Genomic DNA, 24379 nt, shown 5'->3' with positions numbered 1-24379 from the left:
GTTTAGTATGGCCAAAATGGTAATAGAAAATCCTGCTTACTAGTGAAGGTGGATTTAATATTACTATTTTAGAAATGCCACTTTTAGCAACAGGCATTTCTCTGCACTTACTGCCATCTGTGCCTTACAGCCTGTCTCCAATCCATGTCTGGTTTGTGCTTGTTGACAGCTCCCGTGGGGCATTCCACCCAGACAGCCATAAACACAGGGCACTCATTCACATCTGCATTCATCTGCATACTGAATGGGTCTCCCTGGGCAGAAAGGGTGGAAGGGCTCTTTCTTACACTTCCAAGGCCAGTGGCATGCCCTCACACAAAGGACTGATAACCCTCCACAGAGATCATGGCAGACAGGACTGGACTGAAAGGGGAACCTGTGCACTTCAAATCCACTCTTTCAAGTTTCCCCCACTTCAAAGGCACTTTTGGGTATATATAATGGGTCTCTGACCCCACCAAATCAGACACTCCTGGGTCTACATCTGAACTCTGTCAGAGGAACTGCTTGGCTGCCCAAATGACTCATCTGGGCTGCTTTATTGAGAAAGACTGCTGCCTTGCTGCCTGCTGGCATATGAATTTGCTGGCAGGACTCTGCCTTCACCAAAAGTGCTCTCCAAGGGCTTGGATTGAGCTTGCCTCCTGTTCTGAAGTCTCAGAGCCAACATAGACTTCATCTACTAGCTTCTAGCTAGTTCACCAACTGCAGCGACTCCAGTACTGACTTCAGCGACTCCAACACCAACACTGCTGCTGACGCCACACACCTGCCTGTTCCGGCCCCAGGATCCTCGCTGCATGCAATGACCGTGGCATGCAATGTCCCGCCGTGTGACACTGTGAAGTCAACACGTAATGTCTTGACTGAGTGGATCCATCGACCCTACCGGGTCACAAGGAACCCACACCACACCACTGACATCGCACCAGCTCCCCCTTAGAGCTGAATGGAACCCCTGCCTCGCAGTGTGGAACCCATGGTTCACCTCCCTGGATGCTGTATGGGACTGACGCCGCACCAGCTCGAGTAGCGCATCACCTCCACGACTCCGAGCAACATATTTGTTTCTTCGATTTCAAAGGTACTGTGTCTGTGGGTCAGTGCGACTCTGTGATCGGCGCCTGTGGTGTCAGGCTATTGGGAACGACTCCGTCAGCAATGCTATGATAGCCCCAGTTGGAGCTATTGTGTTTCTAAGCGCTTTAGTGGGATTTAATCTTTAAAAATTCAGAACTTTGCTTGTGTACATTGGATTTTCGTTGTTTTGATCTTATCTTGTTCAGATAAATATTATCTATGATTCTAAACCTACTTGGTCTGTTCTTGGACAAGGGTATATACCTCTCCCAATTTCTAACATTACTCATCTGAATTATGCGGTTGTGGTATATAACATGCGTATGTAAAAAACATGCTCATTTAGAGGGGGATTTTGGTAATGAATAAATATGTTTATTGTTGCTCATCTTAGTTGCTACTCATGTTATTGTCTTCAGGAGTCTTTAAGGTTGAGTGGAGCTATCAGCATTCATGCCAGTAACAATGAGGTGAAACATAGATTCCAGCAGTAAAAACATTAGTCCAGAATCATCAGACCTATGTACCTCACACAGAGGTATATTCACCCTTACAGTCACCTGTAAAATAAAAGCACATATCATAAAAAGAGTCAGTAACTACCACTGTCTGTAATGTAATTAATGTTATATAGCACTTACCCTGATGCAGCATTAAAGTGCTTTTCAGTGAGTAGCACACTACTCCGAAACCCGAAAAGGATTACAGGTGGATTAGTATAGGGAAATATAAGTTAATTTGAGAGGTGGACATGCAAGTCTATTAGTTAGATTGGATAGGATAAAGAAGAGATAGAAGAGGGTCTAAAAATGGTGTTATTTGGAAGATTAAAGAAGTAAGATGAGGTTTGGGATGATTAAAAAGAGAGATGGAGGAGGGAAGAGTCTCTAGAAATGGATTAGGGAGGTCATAGTAGTGAAATGAGGGTACAATTGGGACTAGTCAAAGGAAAGATACATGAGGGAAAAATTTAGAAAGGATTGTTTGGGAGATCATAGTAGTAAAATGAGGTTTGGGGTGATCCAAGGAGGGATAGAGGATGGTATAATGACCTTGGCAAACTTAACTTTACTACATAACGGGGTCTGAACACATGGCGCAAACGAGCTGCACATTGGTGAAATTTTTTCATGTATGTTCGCAGTTTGCTCACCTACTATACACAAAGAGTAACAATGCGGTAGGACGTGATGGGGAGTATGTAGTCCTGGTGTGTTCGCAGGACTGTATTCTCCCCTACAGGTTAGAGAGGAGCTGCAACGGACCTCAGGTGAAAATACGAGATATAATGTATTCAGCTCATTTTTATTTTAATGAGCAGCCCTTTGAACTTCCTCCAAACCCAGTGAGCCGTACAATCGATTAAGTATTCATGAACGGGTCTCGTTTGCCTCGCGCAGGGAACGCCAGTCACAAGATGGGAGCACTGAGGCAGCTCGTACAGTTCAGAGAGCCAAGGGCCAGATGTACGAAAAAAGCAATTTGCGAGTTGCAAATTGCGAGTCCCTGCGACTCGCAATTTGCAACTCGCAAATTGCTATGCAGTACGGTGTCTCAGACACCGACTGCAACTCGCAATGGGGTCGCAATGACCCACCTCATGAATATTCATGAGGTGGGTCGCAAATTGCGGCCCCATTGCGAGTATAGGCACTCGCTAACATGGAGGCCTGCTGTAGTCAGCAGGCCTCCATGTTAGCGACCTGCTTGTCAATAAAGCAGGTTTTTTTTTTTTAAAGTGTAGCCCGTTTTCCCTAAGGGAAAACGAGCTGCACTTTAAAAAAATCCGAAACCTTTAGTTTCGGTTTTTCAGGGCAGGGAGTGGTCCCTTGGACCACTCCCTGCCCTGAAAAATTAATATCTGGTCCAGTCACAAAGGGGAAGGGGTCCCATGGGGACCCCTTCCCGTTTGCGACTGGGTTACCATCCACTTCAAGTGGATGGTAACTGCGAGTCCATTTGCGGCCGCTTTCGCGGCCGCAAATGGAATTGCATACAAGTGCGAGTCGCTAATAGGAAGGGAACACCCCTTCCTATTAGCGAGTCGGAAATGCATTTTGCGAGTCGGATCCGACTCGCAAAATGCATTTCTGCATAGCAAACCCACGTTTGCGAGTCGCAAACGGCGATTTTCGCCGTTTGCGACTCGCAAACTGGTTGCTACATCTGGCCCCAAGTGTTTTCCTATTCATTTGCACTCTGGAGTTTTGTGCCCTTATTTACATACATTTATTGACGTGTGTAACGGAAGCTTGTAAAAAATACTAAGCAAAGGAGAGTTTTAGCATCAACAACACATGAAAATAGTGACTGCATTTGGATTCCCTTTTACATCGCAGGCCTTTCTACAATACACATTTATTGCACAGTTCCAAATCAATGCTTAAACAAAAGCATGCTATCACTTTGTGAAATGACACACCTTCTTCTGTATATTAAAATTCTACAATTCAACGAGCATTGACAGTCACTTGGGGCCGTATTTATACTTTTTGGCGCACAACTGCGGCAACGCAGTTGTGCGTCAAAAAATTTAACGCCGGCTAACGCCATTCCAAAGCGCCATGCGGGCGCCTTATTTATGGAATGACGTTAGCTGGCGAAGCTGACTGGTGTGCGTCAAAAATGGAGCTTGGGCGTCAAAGAATGGGGCAAGTCGGTCTGAGGCAAAAAATCTGCCTCAACCCGATTTGCGCCATTTTTTTTTACTCCCACCCTCCATTGACATGACTCCTGTCTTAGCAAAGACAGGAGTCATGCCCCCTTGCCCAATGGCCACTTCTGTCCCCTGGGCATGGTCATTGGGCATAGTGGCATGTAGGGGGGCACAAATCAGGCCCCCCTATGCCACAAAAAAAAAAAAATACTTACCTGAACTTACCTTATGTTCCCTGGGATGGGTCCCTCCATCCTTGGGCGTCCTCCTGGGGTGGGCAAGGGTGGCAGGGGGTGTCCCTGGGGGCATTGGAGGGCACCTCTGTGCTCCTTCCGAGCCCACAGGTCCCTTAACGCCTGCCCTGACCAGGCGCTAAAAAATGACGCTAAAGCGGCTGGACGTCATTTTTTTGACCCGCCCACTCCCGGGCGTCATTTTTGCCCGGGAGTATAAATACGGCGCACATACCTCGGTGTTATTTTTTAGACGGGAACGCCTACCTTGCATATCATTAACGCAAGGAAGGTGTCCACGCAAACTCCAAGATCTTTGGCGCTAGAAGGGTCTAACGCCAAAGTATAAATATGGAGTTCGTTTTGAGTCGGATTTGCGTAAAAAAAAACGACGCAAATCCGGCGCAAACAGAGTATAAATATGCCCCTAGGTGTTTTTTGCGGATGCTGTTCAGCATTGGCAAAAAAGGGCATAATGACATGTACATGTGCATGAGTCTTCATGAATGCGTGCAAACAGCATGAAGTGGTGGACATTTTAATTTTTTTTTTTTTTAATTTACCCCTCCAAGATGAGGACATCAATCAGTTTAACCCCTTCCCCGCCACGGACGTAATGGTTACGTCCATGGCAGCGCCCGTGTGGCGCCATGGACGTAACCATTACGTCCAGGGACTGGCAGTCGGGGGAAGCGCTAGCGCTTCCCCCGAGGGCCGCCCCCCAACACCCCCAGGCCAGGGCTGAAAGGGGAATCCCTTCCCCTTTCACGCCCACCCCCCCGCCCCCCCCCCCCCATGACGTCAGCGCGCGATCGCGCGCTGATTTCATGGAAACGGGGAATGACGCCCTGGAAGCCATTTGCTTCCAGCGCGTCAAGGGAGAAGGTGAGTATTTCACCTTCGTGCGGGGTGGGGGTGCTCTCAGAGAGGCATCGAGGGAAAGGAAAGGGTTTTCCTTTCCCTCGATGTCTCTTTGAGCATTCCTGCTGCCCGATCGCGATGCGATCGGGCAGCAGGAATGCCCACTAGACACCAGGGATTTCTGTATGTGTGTGTGTGAGTGAATATTAGTGTAGGGGAGCGACCCCTTGGGCAAGGGTCGCTCCCCTTTGGGGGCACATGCTTTTTACGTCGTTTCTGCCCCCCCTGGGGGCAGATTGGCCCTATTTTTAGGCCGATCTGCCCCCAAGGGGGGCAGAAAGCCACTAGACACCAGGGATTTTATTGTTGATGTGTATTTTTTGTGTTGGGGGGCGGCCCCTTGGGCAAGGGTCGCTCCCCTTTGGGGGCACATGTATTTTACGTCGTTTCTGCCCCCCCTGGGGGCAGATTGGCCCTATTTTTAGGCCGATCTGCCCCCAAGGGGGGCAGAAAGCCACTAGACACCAGGGATTTTATTGTTGATTTGTATTTTTTGTGTTGGGGGGCGGCCCCTTGGGCAAGGGTCGCTCCCCTTTGGGGGCAAATGTATTTTACGTAGATTGGCCCTATTTTTAGGCCGATCTGCCCCCAAGGGGGGCAGAAAGCCACTAGACACCAGGGATTTTATTGTTGATGTGTATTTTTTGTGTTGGGGGGCGGCCCCTTGGGCAAGGGTCGCCCCCAGGGGCCCTCATGTATTTTTGGGCAGTTCTGCCCCCCTTGGGGGCAGAGAGGCCTATTTTTTTTAGGCCTTTCTGCCCCCAAGGGGGGCAGAATCCCAATAGCGCCAGAAATAGTATGTATGTATGTGTGCTTTGTGTTGGGGGGTGGCCCCTTGGGCAAGGGTCGCTCCCCCCAGGGGCGCAATGTATTTATTGTCGTTTCTGCCCCCCTTGGGGGCAGATTGGCCCTATTTTTAGGCCGATCTGCCCCCAAGGGGGGCAGAAAGCCACTAGACACCAGGGATTTTATTGTTGATGTGTATTTTTTGTGTTGGGGGGCGGCCCCTTGGGCAAGGGTCGCCCCCAGGGGCCCTCATGTATTTTTGGGCAGTTCTGCCCCCCTTGGGGGCAGAGAGGCCTATTTTTTTTAGGCCTTTCTGCCCCCAAGGGGGGCAGAATCCCAATAGCGCCAGAAATAGTATGTATGTATGTGTGCTTTGTGTTGGGGGGTGGCCCCTTGGGCAAGGGTCGCTCCCCCCAGGGGCGCAATGTATTTATTGTCGTTTCTGCCCCCCTTGGGGGCAGATTGGCCCTATTTTTAGGCCGATCTGCCCCCAAGGGGGGCAGAAAGCCACTAGACACCAGGGATTTTATTGTTGATGTGTATTTTTTGTGTTGGGGGGCGGCCCCTTGGGCAAGGGTCGCCCCCAGGGGCCCTCATGTATTTTTGGGCAGTTCTGCCCCCCTTGGGGGCAGAGAGGCCTATTTTTTTTAGGCCTTTCTGCCCCCAAGGGGGGCAGAATCCCAATAGCGCCAGAAATAGTATGTATGTATGTGTGCTTTGTGTTGGGGGGTGGCCCCTTGGGCAAGGGTCGCTCCCCCCAGGGGCGCAATGTATTTATTGTCGTTTCTGCCCCCCTTGGGGGCAGATTGGCCATATTTTTAGGCCGATCTGCCCCCAAGGGGGGCAGAAAGCCACTAGACACCAGGGATTTTATTGTTGATGTGTATTTTTTGTGTTGGGGGGCGGCTCCTTGGGCAAGGGTCGCCCCCAGGGGCCCTCATGTATTTTTGGGCAGTTCTGCCCCCCTAGGGGGCAGATATGCCTATTTTTTAGGCCTTTCTGTCCCCAAGGGGGGCAGAATCCCCATAGCGCCAGGGATACTATGTATGTGTGTGTGTGCTTTGTGTGGGGGTGTGGCACCTTGGGCAAGGGTCGCCCCCCCCCAAATGGTGCAATGTAATCTGGGTGATTTCTGCCCCCTCCCCTTGGGGGTAGATTGGCCTATTTTTTTTTTAGGCCCATCTTCCCCCAAGCAGAGAAGACTAGACACGGGAAAATGAAAAAATGGTTAGTGGCGGAGTGTTTGTCAACTGGCGAAGTATTTACTTTTATGATAATAACAGTTTTTCTCCTTTTTGTTTTAGTTCAAAGCTTTTGCTGACTTTGCTGTGGCTTGTTGCAGTTTTGGCAGTAGTTGTCCTGCGGTTTGCGTAGTTGCATGTTTTAGGTAAGTAAATAAATTTACTCCAAGTGAGTATTGTTGCAATGCATGAATGACATGTTTGTAGGTGGTGTACTGAATGCAGGATTGTGTGTGAAATTGTCCTTAGAGTTATGCACAATGATTATTGTGTTGTCTTATGTCTAATTTGCTTTTTTTTTTCTCTTTTTAGTGGGATATCGTTGGTGATTGCTGTGGCTGTGCAGAGTAGTTGCTGGTGAGTCAAGCTTTTTCAGGCAAGTGAGCAGTATAGTTTTTGAGTTTATAATTCTTAGTGATAAACCTATACTTTGTTACTTATCTTACACAGTGCTGGTTGTTGGTGGTGTATTTGTCCAGTTAATTTTAGTAGGAAGGATCATAGCCAGCCGTAGGATGACCGCTCAGCAGGTTGTTAGTGTGCTTTTTGAGTCATCTTCTGACCATGAATATGAGACTGACTCTGCATCTGAGGCAGAGGAGGAAGTGCAGGATTCTGGAAGTGAATTTTCTGTCAGAGATGAATCATCTGATGATGAAGCCACTCTCAGTGCTGATGAAGGGCCTGTTTTAGAGGAGGACAGTGATGTGCCAATGGTGCAGGAGCCAGCGGCTGAAAGGCTTCCCATTGGAAGACCTGACGCATGGGTTGCACCAAACATGGAGCAGCCACAGTTGCCTGCGTTTACTGGTTTTCCAGGGTGTCGAGTTAATACGGAAAACTTTTTGCCCGTCAACTTTTTTGAGTTGTTTATGGACGATATATTTTTGGAAGAGATTGTTGAGCAGACTAATTTGTATGCAGAGCAGTTTTTGAGGGACAACGCTGCCAGACTTAGGCCACACTCTAGAGCTAGCCGGTGGATTCCCACAAATCTGGAAGAGTTGAAAAAGTTCTTGGGTTTAACTTTTTTGATGGGGCTGATAAGGAAGCCGTCGCTGTCTTCATATTGGTCTACTAGTCCCTTGATGGCAACTGCTATATTTCCTGCCATCATGAGTCGTAACCGGTATGAGCTTCTTCTTCGGATGTTGCATTTTGTAGATAATGCTTTAGCCTTGCCACGAGATCATCCTGATTCTGACCGTCTTTTTAAGATTAGACCTGTCCTTGATCATTTGGTAGATCGGTTTTCAGAGATCTATGTTCCAGGGAAAGAAATATCTGTAGATGAGTCTTTGGTCCTGTTCAAGGGTCGTTTGGTTTTTAGGCAGTACATTCCTAGCAAGAGGGCACGGTATGGAATTAAATTGTATATGCTGTCAGAAAGTAGTACAGGATATGTTTATAATTTCCGGGTCTACACTGGTAGGGATTCCAATATTGACCCCCCTGGTTGTCCTCCCACTTTTGGAGTTAGTGAGAAAATTGTGTGGGAACTTGGTAGACGACTGTTTAACAAAGGTTACCATTTATATGTAGATAACTTCTACACTGGAGTTCGGTTGTTCAAGGAGTTGTTCAGAGTGGACACTGTTGCTTGTGGCACAATCCGCTCTAATCGGAAAGGCTATCCAAAAGAGCTTGTCTGTAAAAAACTTGAGAAGGGACAGTGCAGTGCCTTGCGGAATGATGAGCTGCTAGCTCTGAAATTTGTAGACAAGAGGGATGTATACATGCTAAGCACCATCCATGATGAGAGTACTTCACCTGTGGCTGTTTGGGGTCAGGTTGCCGAAGTGCGCAAACCTGTGTGCATCTTAGACTATAATAAGCACATGGGTGGTGTTGATAGAGTAGATCAGAGGTTAGAACCTTACACTGCTGCTCGTAAGTCTTATGTGTGGTATAAGAAATTAGCGCTTCACTTGTTCCACTTGGCAACTTTTAATGCTTTTGTTGTGTTTAAGGATAGTTCTCCAGAGTCAAGGATGACATTTGTGAAATTTCAGGAGTCTATCATAGCTAGCCTTGTTGTGCTGGAACAGGCAAGAGTTCCTAGAGAAGCAGTGGTGGAGGATGTGGCTAGATTGAAAGATCGTCACTTTGCTGAGCACATTCCTCCCACGGCCAAAAAAAACTTTCCTGCTAAGAGATGTAGAGTCTGTGCTCGAAGAGGTATCAGGAAGGAGACTAGGATGTACTGCCCTGATTGTCCTTCAAAGCCTGGGCTGTGTGTGGGTGGCTGTTTCAGGAGCTACCACACACAGAAGAATTATTGGGAAATTCCGTGAGCGTAAACTGGTGTTTTATATTTTTATATGTTCGGTTTCACGGTTGGCATTAGTCATGTATTCAGTTAGAGCTTTTGTGTTTGTAGTTTTGTACTAATTTATGATTAGTGGTTTCTTTGTTGTTTAAAAACTAAAAAAAGGGGATGGCATGTGTAGAGTGGCGCTTGGCTGGCGGCGTGGGTGTGGTGGCGCTTGGCTGGCGGTGTGTGTGGGGTGGCGCTTGGCTGGCGGTGTGTGTGGGGTGGCGCTTGGCTGGCGGTGTGTGTGGGGTGGCGCTGGGCTGGCGGTGTGTGTGGGGTGGTGCTGGGCTGGCGGTGTGTGTGGGGTGGCGCTTGGCTGGTGGTGTGGGTGGGGTGGCGCTTGGCTGGCAGTGCCGGCCAAACGCCAGTCCACACACTCATCAGCTGGTGTGATTGCTGTATCAGGCATGTGGGCGTAAGAAAGTGATGGGCCCTTGACTGGCGCTGTCTGTGGATGCGAGTCTTGTAATGTGCTGGGCCCGTGGCTGGCGGCGTGAATGGTCTAGTGCATGTCATGTATGAAAGGTGTGTGAATGGACTGTAAAGCGGTTGGTGCCTTGTCGTGGCTTTACAGCTCACGAGCTGTGAGTCATTGGTTCAGTTTTTTGGCCTTTCAGTTATTACCAGTGCATTTCACTTTTGTGAAATCTCTTGTTAATAAAATTTGATCTACTGAACCATCACTCACCCTCGTGCCAAATCCAACCAGTATGTGTGGTACAAATGACAAAACCTGCTCCGCTGTAATCAGGCGTCGCAGCACACTTGAGACACGCTAGGTGCCTCAGGTGGGACCCCGATGATGAAGCATGCCACCAACTTGGTTGGTGGGTGAGGGGTCTTCTTCACATAACCTAAGTGTGTTTCTTTTCACAATTTTAGTGTTTGGCACATCACGGACGTATGTGCACACATCAAAGTGATATATTCCAAAAATACCTGTGTTTGGGGGGGGAGGGCCCACCTATGTTTTTGGTCCTGGGTGCGGCCGTCATGTAGGGAAACCTACAAAACCCAGAAACTTTTTAAAACTAGGCACCCCAAGGAGTCTAGGGAGGTGTGGCTTGTGTGGCTCCCCCAACATTTTCTTACCCAGACTCCTCTGTAAACCTCACAATTTGCATAAAAAAGCATATTTTCCTGATTTTTCTTAGTAGGATCACCGCTCCAGCTCAAAATTCCTACTCCCCAGTTTTCCCCTCAGTCTCCCAAGTAAAATGACACCTCACTTATGTGGGTCCCCAAAGCAGAGTCCGTCTAAAGATGTATAAAAGAATATGCCCTTATAAACTTGCTGTGCTATCCCTTCTATCCCTTCAGGTTTTGGGCCTTATTATGTTGCAGGCACCTGGGCCACCCACACAAGTGAGGTATCATTTTTATCGGGAGACTTGGGGGAACGCTGGGTGGAAGGAAATTTGTGGCTCCTATCAGATTCCAGAACTTTCTGCCACAGAAATGTGAGGAACATGTGTTTTTTTAGCCAAATTTTGAGGTTTGCAAAGGATTCTGGGTAACAGAACCTGGTCCGAGCCCCGCAAGTCACCCCTCCTTGGATTCCCCTAGGTCTCTAGTTTTCAGAAATGCACTGGTTTGGTAGGTTTCCCTAGGCGCCGGGTGAGCTACAGGCCAAAATCCGCAGGTAGGCACTGTTTTCTCCCAAAATTGTGGAAGTGTCCACGTTGCGCTTTGGGGTGTTTCCTGTCGCAGGCGCTAGGCCTACCCACGCAAGTGAGGTATCATTTTTATCGGGAGACTTGGGGGAACGCTGGGTGGAAGGAAATTTGTAGCTCCTCTCAGATTCCAGAACTTTCTGCCACAGAAATGTGAGGAACATGTGTTTTTTTAGCCAAATTTTGAGGTTTGCAAAGGATTCTGGGTAACAGAACCTGGTCCGAGCCCCGCAAGTCACCCCTCCTTGGATCCCCCTAGGTCTCTAGTTTTCAGAAATGCACAGGTTTGGTAGGTTTCCATAGGTGGCGGCTGAGCTAGAGGCCAAAATCTACAGGTAGTCACTTTGCTAAAAACAGCTCTGTTTTCTGTGATATGTCCACGTTGTGTTTTGGGGCATATCCTGTCGCGGGCGCTAGGCCTACCCACACAAGTGAGGTATCATTTTTATCGGGAGACGTGGGGGAACGCTGGGTGGAAGGAAATTTGTAGCTCCTCTCAGATTCCAGAACTTTCTGCCACAGAAATGTGAGGAACATGTGTTATTTTAGCCAAATTTTGAGGTTTGCAAAGGATTCTGGGTAACAGAACCTGGTCCGAGCCCCGCAAGTCACCCCTCCTTGGATTCCCCTAGGTCTCTAGTTTTCAGAAATGCACAGGTTTGGTAGGTTTCCCTAGGTGGCGGCTGAGCTAGAGGCCAAAATCTACAGGTAGGCACTTCGCAAAAAACACCTCTGTTTTTTTCCAAAATTTAGGATGTGTCCACATTGCGCTTTGGGGTGTTTCCTGTCGCCGGCGCTAGGCCTACCCACGCAAGTGAGGTATCATTTTTATCGGGAGACTTGGGGGAACGCTGGGTGGAAGGAAATTTGTAGCTCCTCTCAGATTCCAGAACTTTCTGCCACAGAAATGTGAGGGACATGTGTTTTTTTAGCCAAATTTTGAGGTTTGCAAAGGATTCTGGGTAACAGAACCTGGTCCGAGCCCCGCAAGTCACCCCTCCTTGGATCCCCCTAGGTCTCTAGTTTTCAGAAATGCACAGGTTTGGTAGGTTTCCCTAGGTGGCGGCTGAGCTAGAGGCCAAAATCTACAGGTAATCACTTTGCTAAAAACAGCTCTGTTTTCTGTGATATGTCCACGTTGTGTTTTGGGGCATATCCTGTCGCGGGCGCTAGGCCTACCCACACAAGTCAGGTATCATTTTTATCGGGAGACGTGGGGGAACGCTGGGTGGAAGGAAATTTGTGGCTCCTCTCAGATTCCAGAACTTTCTGCCACAGAAATGTGAGGAACATGTGTTTTTTTAGCCAAATTTTGAGGTTTGCAAAGGATTCTGGGTAAAAGAACCTGGTCCGAGCCCCGCAAGTCACCCCTCCTTGGATCCCCCTAGGTCTCTAGTTTTCAGAAATGCACAGGTTTGGTAGGTTTCCCTAGGTGGCGGCTGAGCTAGAGGCCAAAATCTACAGGTAGTCACTTTGCTAAAAACAGCTCTGTTTTCTGTGATATGTCCACGTTGTGTTTTGGGGCATATCCTGTCGCGGGCGCTAGGCCTACCCACACAAGTGAGGTATCATTTTTATCGGGAGACGTGGGGGAACGCTGGGTGGAAGGAAATTTGTAGCTCCTCTCAGATTCCAGAACTTTCTGCCACAGAAATGTGAGGAACATGTGTTTTTTTAGCCAAATTTTGAGGTTTGCAAAGGATTCTGGGTAACAGAACCTGGTCCGAGCCCCGCAAGTCACCCCTCCTTGGATCCCCCTAGGTCTCTAGTTTTCAGAAATGCACAGGTTTGGTAGGTTTCCCTAGGTGGCGGCTGAGCTAGAGGCCAAAATCTACAGGTAGGCACTTCGCAAAAAACACCTCTGTTTTTTTCCAAAATTTAGGATGTGTCCACGTTGCGCTTTGGGGAGTTTCCTGTCGCCGGCGCTAGGCCTACCCACGCAAGTGAGGTATCATTTTTATCGGGAGACTTGGGGGAACGCTGGGTGGAAGGAAATTTGTAGCTCCTCTCAGATTCCAGAACTTTCTGCCACAGAAATGTGAGGGACATGTGTTTTTTTAGCCAAATTTTGAGGTTTGCAAAGGATTCTGGGTAACAGAACCTGGTCCGAGCCCCGCAAGTCACCCCTCCTTGGATCCCCCTAGGTCTCTAGTTTTCAGAAATGCACAGGTTTGGTAGGTTTCCCTAGGTGGCGGCTGAGCTAGAGGCCAAAATCTACAGGTAGTCACTTTGCTAAAAACAGCTCTGTTTTCTGTGATATGTCCACGTTGTGTTTTGGGGCATATCCTGTCGCGGGCGCTAGGCCTACCCACACAAGTCAGGTATCATTTTTATCGGGAGACGTGGGGGAACGCTGGGTGGAAGGAAATTTGTGGCTCCTCTCAGATTCCAGAACTTTCTGCCACAGAAATGTGAGGAACATGTTTTTTTAGCCAGATTTTGAGGTTTGCAAAGGATTCTGGGTAAAAGAACCTGGTCCGAGCCCCGCAAGTCACCCCTCCTTGGATCCCCCTAGGTCTCTAGTTTTCAGAAATGCACAGGTTTGGTAGGTTTCCCTAGGTGGCGGCTGAGCTAGAGGCCAAAATCTACAGGTAGTCACTTTGCTAAAAACAGCTCTGTTTTCTGTGATATGTCCACGTTGTGTTTTGGGGCATATCCTGTCGCGGGCGCTAGGCCTACCCACACAAGTGAGGTATCATTTTTATCGGGAGACGTGGGGGAACGCTGGGTGGAAGGAAATTTGTAGCTCCTCTCAGATTCCAGAACTTTCTGCCACAGAAATGTGAGGAACATGTGTTTTTTTAGCCAAATTTTGAGGTTTGCAAAGGATTCTGGGTAACAGAACCTGGTCCGAGCCCCGCAAGTCACCCCTCCTTGGATCCCCCTAGGTCTCTAGTTTTCAGAAATGCACAGGTTTGGTAGGTTTCCCTAGGTGGCGGCTGAGCTAGAGGCCAAAATCTACAGGTAGTCACTTTGCTAAAAACAGCTCTGTTTTCTGTGATATGTCCACGTTGTGTTTTGGGGCATATCCTGTCGCGGGCGCTAGGCCTACCCACACAAGTGAGGTATCATTTTTATCGGGAGACGTGGGGGAACGCTGGGTGGAAGGAAATTTGTAGCTCCTCTCAGATTCCAGAACTTTCTGCCACAGAAATGTGAGGAACATGTGTTTTTTTAGCCAAATTTTGAGGTTTGCAAAGGATTCTGGGTAACAGAACCTGGTCCGAGCCCCGCAAGTTACCCCTCCTTGGATTCCCCTAGGTCTCTAGTTTTCAGAAATGCACAGGTTTGGTAGGTTTCCCTAGGTGGCGGCTGAGCTAGAGGCCAAAATCTACAGGTAGGCACTTCGCAAAAAACACCTCTGTTTTTTTCCAAAATTTAGGATGTGTCCACGTTGCGCTTTGGGGTGTTTCCTGTCGCCGGCGCTAGGCCTACCCACGCAAGTGAGGTATCATTTTTATCGGGAGACTTGGGGGAACGCTGGGTGGAAGGAAATTTGTAGCTCCTCTCAGATTCCAGAACTTTCTGCCACAGAAATGTGAGGGACATGTGTTTTTTTAGCCAAATTTTGAGGTTTGGAAAGGATTCTGGGTAACAGAACCTGGTCCGAGCCCCGCAAGTCACCCCTCCTTGGATCCCCCTAGGTCTCTAGTTTTCAGAAATGCACAGGTTTGGTAGGTTTCCCTAGGTGGCGGCTGAGCTAGAGGCCAAAATCTACAGGTAGTCACTTTGCTAAAAACAGCTCTGTTTTCTGTGATATGTCCACGTTGTGTTTTGGGGCATATCCTGTCGCGGGCGCTAGGCCTACCCACACAAGTCAGGTATCATTTTTATCGGGAGACGTGGGGGAACGCTGGGTGGAAGGAAATTTGTGGCTCCTCTCAGATTCCAGAACTTTCTGCCACAGAAATGTGAGGAACATGTTTTTTTAGCCAAATTTTGAGGTTTGCAAAGGATTCTGGGTAAAAGAACCTGGTCCGAGCCCCGCAAGTCACCCCTCCTTGGATCCCCCTAGGTCTCTAGTTTTCAGAAATGCACAGGTTTGGTAGGTTTCCCTAGGTGGCGGCTGAGCTAGAGGCCAAAATCTACAGGTAGTCACTTTGCTAAAAACAGCTCTGTTTTCTGTGATATGTCCACGTTGTGTTTTGGGGCATATCCTGTCGCGGGCGCTAGGCCTACCCACACAAGTGAGGTATCATTTTTATCGGGAGACGTGGGGGAACGCTGGGTGGAAGGAAATTTGTAGCTCCTCTCAGATTCCAGAACTTTCTGCCACAGAAATGTGAGGAACATGTGTTTTTTTAGCCAAATTTTGAGGTTTGCAAAGGATTCTGGGTAACAGAACCTGGTCCGAGCCCCGCAAGTCACCCCTCCTTGGATTCCCCTAGGTCTCTAGTTTTCAGAAATGCACAGGTTTGGTAGGTTTCCCTAGGTGCCGGCTGAGCTAGAGGCCAAAATCTACAGGTAGGCACTTCGCAAAAAACACCTCTGTTTTTTTCCAAAATTTAGGATGTGTCCATGTTGCGCTTTGGGGTGTTTCCTGTCGCCGGCGCTAGGCTTACCCACGCAAGTGAGGTATCATTTTTATCGGGAGACTTGGGGGAACACTGGGTGGAAGGAAATTTGTAGCTCCTCTCAGATTCCAGAACTTTCTGCCACAGAAATGTGAGGAACATGTGTTTTTTTAGCCAAATTTTGAGGTTTGCAAAGGATTCTGGGTAACAGAACCTCGTCCGAGCCACACAAGTCACCCCTCCTTGGATTCCCCTAGGTCTCTAGTTTTCAGAAATGCATAGGTTTGGTAGGTTTCCCTAGGTGGCGGCTGAGCTAGAGGCCAAAATCTACAGGTAGTCACTTTGCTAAAAACAGCTCTGTTTTCTGTGATATGTCCACGTTGTGTTTTGGGGCATATCCTGTCGCGGGCGCTAGGCCTACCCACACAAGTGAGGTATCATTTTTATCGGGAGACGTGGGGGAACGCTGGGTGGAAGGAAATTTGTGGCTCCTCTCAGATTCCAGAACTTTCTGCCACAGAAATGTGAGGAACATGTGTTTTTTTAGCCAAATTTTGAGGTTTGCAAAGGATTCTGGGTAACAGAACCTGGTCCGAGCCCCGCAAGTCACCCCTCCTTGGATCCCCCTAGGTCTCTAGTTTTCAGAAATGCACAGGTTTGGTAGGTTTCCCTAGGTGGCGGCTGAGCTAGAGGCCAAAATCTACAGGTAGTCACTTTGCTAAAAACAGCTCTGTTTTCTGTGATTTGTCCATGTTGTGTTTTGTGGCATATCCTGTCGCGGGCGCTAGGCCTACCCACACAAGTGAGGTATCATTTTTATCGGGATACGTGGGGGAACGCTAGGTGGAAGGAAATTTGTGGCTCCTCTCAGATTCCAGAACTTTCTGCCACAGAAATGTGAGGAACATGAGTTTTTTTAGCCTAATTTTGAGGTTTGCAAAGGATTCTGGGTAACCGAACCTGGTCCGAGCCACACAAGTCACCCCTCCTTGGATTCCCCTAGGTCTCTAGTTTTCAGAAATGCATAGGTTTGGTAGGTTTCCCTAGGTGGCGGCTGAGCTAGAGGCCAAAATCTACAGGTAGTCACTTTGCTAAAAACAGCTCTGTTTTCTGTGATATGTCCACGTTGTGTTTTGGGGCATATCCTGTCGCGGGCGCTAGGCCTACCCACACAAGTGAGGTATCATTTTTATCGGGAGACGTGGGGGAACGCTGGGTGGAAGGAAATTTGTGGCTCCTCTCAGATTCCAGAACTTTCTGCCACAGAAATGTGAGGAACATGTGTTTTTTTAGCCAAATTTTGAGGTTTGCAAAGGATTCTGGGTAACAGAACCTGGTCCGAGCCCCGCAAGTCACCCCTCCTTGGATCCCCCTAGGTCTCTAGTTTTCAGAAATGCACAGGTTTGGTAGGTTTCCCTAGGTGGCGGCTGAGCTAGAGGCCAAAATCTACAGGTAGTCACTTTGCTAAAAACAGCTCTGTTTTCTGTGATGTGTCCACGTTGTGGAGACTTGGGGGAACATAGATTAGCAAAACAAGTTCTATTGCCCCTTGTCTTTCTCTACATTTTTTCCTTCCAAATATAGGAGTGTGTGTAAAAAAGACATCTATTTGAGAAATTCCCTGTAATTCACGTGCTACTATGGTCACCCCGGAATTCAGAGATGTGCAAATAACCACTGCTCCTCAACACCTTATCTTGTGCCCTTTTTGGAAATGCAAAGGTTTTCTTGATAGCAATTTTTTACTCCTTATATTTCAGCAAATGAATTGCTGTATACCCGGTATAGAATGAAAACGCACTGCAGGGTGCAGCTCATTTATTGGCTCTGGGTTCCTCGGGTTCTTGATGAACCTACAAACCCTATATATCCCCGCAACCAGAGGAGTCCAGCAGACGTAACGGTATATTGCTTTAGATAATCTGACATTGCAGGGAAAAGTTACAGAGTAAAAAGTAGAGAAAAATTGATGTTTTTTTCACCTCAATTTCAATATTTTTCTTTTTCAGCTGTTATTTTCTGTAGGAAACCCTTGTAGGATCTACACAAATGACCCCTTGATGAATTCAGAATTTTGTCTACTTTTCAGAAATGTTTAGGTTTCTGGGATCCAGCATTGGTTTCATGACCATTCCGGTCACTGACTGGAAGGAGGCTGAAAGCACAAAAAATTGCACAAATGGGGTATGCCCCAGTACAATGCCAAAATTGTGTTGAAAAATTGGGTTTTCGGATTCAAGTCTGCCTGTTCCTGAAAGCTGGGAAGCTGCTGAGTTTAGCACCGCAAACCCTTTGTTGATGCCATTTTCAGGGGAAAAACCACAAGCCTTCTTCTGCAGCCCCTTTTTCCAATTTTTTTGAAAAAAACGAAATTTTCACTGTATTTTGGCCAATTTCTTGGCCTCTTTCAGGGGAACCCACAAAGTCTGTGTACCTTTAGAATCGCTAGGATGTTGGAAAAAAAGGACGCAAATTTGGCTTGGTTAGCTTATGTGGACAAAAAGTTATGAGGGCCTAAGCGCGAACTGCCCCAAATAGGCAAAAAAAGGCCTGGCACAGGAGGGGGAAAAGGCCTGGCAGCGAAGTGGTTAAACATGCGGCAAAGCACGTTTTGAAGAAGTACTGAATGAGCTGGGAGGAGGGAGCAACAAGGAGCATACAATCAGGGCCGGCTTTTGGGCGGTGCGAGCGGTGCTACCACTCCGGGCGCTGACCTCAGGGGGGCGCTGTGTTTAGCATTTACTTACGAAACTTGCGATTTAAAAGAACCTGCTGAAAAGTTCCCTGTGCGTTTAGCCTTCAAGAAACAATTAAAATGTCAATATGCCTCTTGTGATTAATGTTGCTGCTCAAGAGAGAAATGGCAGTTTTGCCTAGTGGCAGCTTTGACTCATCATAAAGTAGCATAGAGGGTTAACATGCCTGCTGCAAAAAAACAGAACTTTTCCTGCTCCCCTTAGTGCCCCCTAACGCCACCATGTGTGCATCATATTTAAAATACGGCGCACAATGGCAGTAGTTAGGGGATTAGCGTCAGAATTTTTTACGCTAGTCCAGCGCTTTGCAGGATTAATTTTGACGCTAATCTTGCAAAGCATCCAGAGGCCCATTGTAACCAATAGAAGCCTCCTTTTAATGCCTGCTCTGAGCAGGCGTTAAAAGTGCCAGAAAAAAATGATGCAAAGAAATCTGACAGATTTTTTTGCGTCATTTTTTTGGCCCCCTTAACGGGGGGAAAGCCCCCTTTGCATACATTATGCCTGGCGCAGGCATAATGTAGCGTAAAGGGTTGCAAAGTGGCGCAATGCATGCATTGCACCTCTTTGTAAATACGGTGCAGAGTGTTTGGCCTTCTAATGCCACATTAGTCTAAGAAAATGACAATAATGTGGTGTTAGAATGGCACTAGGGGCTCTTAAATATGCCCCTATTGTAGTGCTTAATTTGTGCTTGTTGTTTCCTGTGCGGAGCACCAGCACTTATTTTTGAGGGCCTGCACTTATTTTTCTGCCTCAAGCATTTGCTGCGAGAAAAAGCATATAGGAAAGACTGAGGAAGAGAAAAAAGAAAACGCGTCACAATGGGGAAAATGCAGAAATCTGCAAGAGTGAGCTGAAGGGGCAGGGAGTGCCTATAAATGGATTGAAGAGGCCCAAGATCGCTTCAGGATTACGCTGCCTCTGTATTGTGTGTTCACACATTTAATTGCAGCAGCCGCATGTTTAAGAGGAGGGCTTTGGGCACCGCCACCTTTTTATTTACAAATTAAGCACAGCCCTATGGGACATATTGGAAAAAAGTGGTGCTCCACACAGTGCTCCGCCACTTTTCTTGGACCCCTTAGAGTCCCCCCTAACGCCACCATGTATGCGTCATATTTAAAATACGGAGCACCTTGGTGGTAGTTAGAGGACTAACTTCAGAAGTTTATGTGCTAGTCTGGCGCTTTGCAGGATTGGCATCAAAAATGTTGACGCTAATCCTGCAAAACACTCTGAGGCTCATTTGTAACCAATGGAAGCTTCCTTTTAATGCCTGCTCTGAGCAGGCGTTAAAAGTAACGGAAAAAAATGATGCAAGGAAATCAGATTTCTTTAAGCCATTTTTTGCACCCCCCTAATGGGGGGGATGCCCCTTTTGCATACATTATGCCTGGCGCAGGCATAATGTAGCGCAAAGGGTTACAAAGTGGCACAATGCATGCATTGTGCCACTTGGTAAATATGGAGTAGCGTTTTTGGCCTTCTAACGCCACGTTAGGTTAAAAAAAATTACACTAATGTGACGTTAGAATGGCACTATTTGAAAAAAGTGGCGCTGCACCACTTTTCTTGTGTGCGCTGTACAAAGTGGCGCACTGCATGTAAATATGGCATGGCGCTTTTGGCCTTATAACGGCACATTAGCGTAAAAAGAAAATGACGCTAATGTGGCATTAGAATGGCGCTAGGGGCTCTTAAATATGCCTCTAAATATTATGTGGCTGGCTGAGTGGATTAGTAAATCAAGCCATTACAAGTGCCTTAAAACACATGAATGTATGTAAAGGTGGAGCGATGGAGAGATGAGGGGCACATTTGCTGGGTGGTAGTGAGTGAAATCGAGGAGGAGGTCATGGGGTGGGGGGTGCCACAATAAACTGTCGCACAGGGCGCCACCAGTCCTAAAGCCGGCCCTGCATACAATTGGCGGGGCTGGTTTTTGAGGAAGGAAGCACCAAGCAAAGGAGTGAGAAAAAAATGAACTCCCATGAAGTGCTGAAAGAAAACCAAAGTAGGTCCCTGAAGTAAGGGATTTAACTAAAGAATCATGTGGTAGCACACTATGATTTACTGACAGCATATTTGCGATTGAAATGACTACCAAATTTGCACAGATATAGTTTTACTTATAAAATTATATTGCACACAAATTATTGTGTTTGGATAATGGGTTTCAGTGATCTATCAGTTGTACCTCACCAACTGTCTTGATTTGTTTTTATCCTATTAAAAAATCTTTCTTTCCATCACTCTTCAGAATTACAAAAAAATTTGCTTCATTTTTGCTTTCCTAACTCCTGAATGCATACAGATCATTTGCAGGTATTTCTATTTTGTCATGTGCTACAACTTGTGATACCTGTATACCAGCAAGAATGTCATATAATTCACTTTACTTTTCTTTCTCTGACCGCAAAGTGAAAGGCGTTCATAAGCACCATTCACTGTGTTAATTAAAGCAGCAATTTGTCAGAAGGTTTAGCTTGACATTTGACTTCTGTCTTTGAAGCGCAGCAAATGTGACAAGAGAAGTACAAGTTTTAAAGGGGTCTTTATTTATTGCTTGAACTTTCCCGACCCACCAAAAATTGGTACACAGAGACAATACAGTAAAGCAGGAGAATAGGCAGACTTAGGCCCTCATTACGACCTCGGCGGTCTTTTTTAAAGACCGCTGAGGAACCGCCGTACTGAAGACCGCCAGTGCAGGCGGTTTTCCGCGTGGCGTATTATGAATGCTGGCAGCCCTCCGTCCTTTTTCGGACGAAGAGCCGCCAGCAGCCATACTGGCGGTCGGCGGGGAAGTGGAGGTTGCTCCACCGCCCAGTCATCAGAATACCGCCCACCGAATCACGTCCCATGATTCGGTGTGGCGGTGTTCTGGTGACGGGGTGCTGGCGGCAGAGCAGCCCCCATGGATCCCGGTTCCGCCCGGAGGATCAACGGACAAGGTAAGTTGATAGTCCGTTAGGGGAGAGGGGTGGGGGGGTGTTGTGTGTTGTGTGCGTGCAAGGGGGTGTGCGTGTGAGTATGTAGAGGGGGTGTGTGTGTATGCATGCGGAGGGTGTGTTGTGTGTATGGGAAATGTGTGCGGGTCGGTCTGTGTGCATGTCTGTCTGTATGTGTGCGTGTAGGGGTGTGTGTCTGTGCATGTTGGGGGTAGGGGTGGGGAGGGGGTGTGTGTCTGTGCATGTTGGGGGTGGAGAGGGGGGTCCTGCCACCTTTGGGGGGGTGGCAGGGGGTGGGGGGTGTGGGGGGAGGACTCGGGGTGGGGGAGGGGGTTGGGGGAGACCCCTGTCAGTGCCAGGGAAGGAATTCCCTGGCACTGATAGTGCCTACCGCCATGGATTTCATGGCGGTTCCAAACCACCCGAAATCCATGGCGGTATGCAGGGTCGTTATACCGCCGGCGGTCTGGTGACAGTCGCCGGGCTGGAGACCGAAGTCTCCAGCCCAGCGGTCGTCACCGCCCTGGCGGTCGGAGTGGAGAAGTGGCGGATGACCATGGCGGTAACCACCATGGTCATAATTCAATTTATTTCCGCCGCCCTGTTGGCGGTATTACCACCACTTTTCCCCCAACCGCCAGGGTTGTAATGAGGGCCTTAGTGTGTCAAGAGAAGGCAGAAAGTGGAGATCGAATAAGCCTGCAGATTATTTTAAAAACAAATTATCTAGTACAACATTAGTGATGTCACTGCAAATTAGGGTTGCCTACAGCTACAGCAAATGTGACTGCAGTGATGCACGGTTTAAAGCATGGGGAAATTTGCTTCCAGACGAGTTGTCCAGCCTTTTACGGCCACCCCTGACTATGTTGACTAGATTTGCAGAGCAGTCTTGCACCCTACCTACTGCACAATAAGGCAGTATAAAATGTAAAATACGAAGATACATGTTTTAACTAGTAAAGACTATTACCTTAGAGTACCCCTTTGAATAAAAGGAAGTGTCTTACAAATCTTTAATGCTAAAAGCTCTGAATGTACACCCTTTAAAAGTTACATGAAATGAATTGTACAGCAATTTGTTTTCTTTTTACAACTATTTCCTGCAATATGTTGGAGTGCATTAGTATATTGCTGAGTTGCAATATATTTTTTTCACTTTGAATGTTTGTCACCCAGACTGATGTTTCACAGCCTAATCCCGACACAATTGTTTTAAAGGTTTGTCTCCTCAAAGGATATATATTTTCACATTTTCATGAGCTTAAGAATACATTATTGTTATTTGCATAGGCATGAAAGATCTCTTTAACTGGGGGCATAGCAATGTTGTTGAAATTGTGAGCCTATACAAACTGTAATCTGAGGTTGAGCTATTCTAGTAGACGTTTGAACCTAAAGATGTGTGTAAACATAGAAGAGCTGCTGTTAAATGCTTATGCTCCTAAGATATGTGTACCATAAGAAATCACATTGCTTCTTTAAGCCTCAAAGCTTCAGCTTATGAGATATCTGTAGCCTGTGATATTTTTATGATCATGGACTTTAGATCTTTCTACAGTGACAGACAGATTTGCTGTTGATATCTTTGCCATCAGAGGCCTAAGCATGGGAGATCTGGATTTTACATGCCCAAGCGTATAAGGCTTATATTACCTTATATGGCTGTCCATCAGGGACCTAAGCCCATAGGTTATATGGAATCTGAAGGATAGCTTTGCTTTGGATGCCTGAGTCTGTTTGCAAGCAATAATGGGTAGGTCTGCTGTCATAGGCCAAAGTCTGTTATCAATATTTATTCAGAGGTACAGCTTTGCCTATATACATCTAATCCTATAACATCTCTCTGTCCTAAGGGATTGCTTGAAAGTAATATGCATTAACATGCAACAGTTTAGCAAATGTTGGGTCTGCTATTCGGGCCCCAAGCATTTAAGGCTCATGTCACCTGAGAACACCATTGTTGTCGGGTGCCTGCTTCTGTAAGGTGTGTTTAATCAGGGGTCTCCAACCTTTTCTGTAGTGAGAGCTACTTCTGATCAGTGAAAATCATTGTGAGCTACCGAAGGCTAAGCAACTTGTGCATTATTACATGACACCTCCACACCAAGCTTCCATGACTTTAAGTCTAATGTCCATTGAGGCAGATGCGATGGTTTGAACAAAAGACTTGGACTAGGGGCACTATGACAGGGCTGCCATGTGTCAGTGAAAACATGGTCTTTGAGGATGTATGAACATGTGTGCATATGATTATGATATATTTGTGTGGGTAACTGAAAGCCTCTGTATTATGTACTTGTGGCACATGACATACCGTTCACCGTATGTGTCACAGTTGCATGTATAAACAAACATTCAACCATTTTTTGAAATGGCAAAAAAATTAAACTGCAGAAATTTTCATAAGGTGGAACATTTTTCTGCACTTTAACTTCCTCCCATTTAAAAAAATTACTGTATTTTTTTGTTATAAATATGGCACGATGTCCTTCTGTCCATAGGGAGCAAGATGCTTGCTTTTGTAAATGCAACACTTTGAAAAACAAATGAACAAATGAAAATGAAAAGGTAATTTAATCATAAGGCAACTTTTCATTTTCATTTTCTCAGATTTAAAAGCATTGAGGAACCTCATTTCGTTTTCACCTCCAATACTGAGTTGGTGAGGACTTTTATTTAAGAGTTAAATACCTCAGTGCTATAGTTCTTCCCTTCTGTTTCCTGGGTCATAAATCTGACTCCAGCACTGCTCCTTGTCAGGCCCTATTATCTGCAGTCTGATGATAATAACCTATTAATGTAACATAAACACAGCCTTCCCTTAATTGTAAAAGGAAAAATGTGACCCTGTGCTTATTTGAACTCCAGGTTTTGAGCTACTCTGAAGGGGCCTGGGAGCTACTGGTAGCTTGTGATCAACCGGTTGGAGACACCCAGTTTAAGCTAATCAACAGCTTTACTGACTGAAGCCTGGGCCTTAAAATCATTCTGTCTGAGACCCTAGGCTGTACAATAGTTGTGCACAAATGAAAAGGTCTGCTGTTTGAACCTGGGTCTGTAGGAGCTGGGCAATTTGAGGAGTAATTCCGCTGTCAGAGACCTTAGCCGTCCGTAGCATAAGGGAAAACATTACTGTTAGAGGTTTGAACCTGAAAGAAATGTTTAACTTGAGAAATAGAATTGTTCCAAATGCCGTTGTTTGCTGTCTGAACTCTGACAATGTATTGTATCTATTGCCCTAGGGACAC

This window comes from Pleurodeles waltl, chromosome 1_2 (assembly GCF_031143425.1).
Source record: "Pleurodeles waltl isolate 20211129_DDA chromosome 1_2, aPleWal1.hap1.20221129, whole genome shotgun sequence".
Classification (NCBI taxonomy): Eukaryota; Metazoa; Chordata; class Amphibia; order Caudata; family Salamandridae; genus Pleurodeles; species Pleurodeles waltl.
Note: the sequence above shows the minus strand (reverse complement) of the source record.